The sequence below is a fragment of the Pan paniscus genome, chromosome 7 (genome assembly GCF_029289425.2).
Source record: "Pan paniscus chromosome 7, NHGRI_mPanPan1-v2.0_pri, whole genome shotgun sequence".
Classification (NCBI taxonomy): Eukaryota; Metazoa; Chordata; class Mammalia; order Primates; family Hominidae; genus Pan; species Pan paniscus.
In genome coordinates, this window is record NC_073256.2 from 157,891,955 (window position 1) to 157,892,500 (window position 546).

Here is a 546-nt window from a genome sequence, read left to right on the forward strand (position 1 = left end):
GGTAGCGTGATGCCTCCAGCTTTGTTCTTTTGGCTTAGGATTGACTTGGCGATGCGGGCTCTTTTTTGGTTCCATATGAACTTTAAAGTAGTTTTCTCCAATTCTGTGAAGAAAGTCATTGGTAGCTTGATGGGGATGGTATTGAATCTATAAATTACCTTGGGCAGTGTGGCCATTTTCACGATATTGATTCTTCCTACCCATGAGCATGGAATGTTCTTCCATTTGTTTGTATCCTCTTTTATTTCATTGAGCAGTGGTTTGTAGCTCTCCTTGAAGAGGTCCTTCACGTCCCTTGTAAGTTGGATTCCTAGGTATTTTATTCTCTTTGAAGCAATTGTGAATGGGAGTTCACTCATGATTTGGCTCTCTGTTTGTTATTGGTGTATAAGAATGCTTGTGATTTTTGTACATTGATTTTGTATCCTGAGACTTTGCTGAAGTTGCTTATCAGCTTGAGGAGATTTTGGGCTGAGACAATGGGGTTTTCTAGATATACAATCAAGTCTTCTGCAAACAGGGACAATTTGGCTTCCTCTTTTCCTA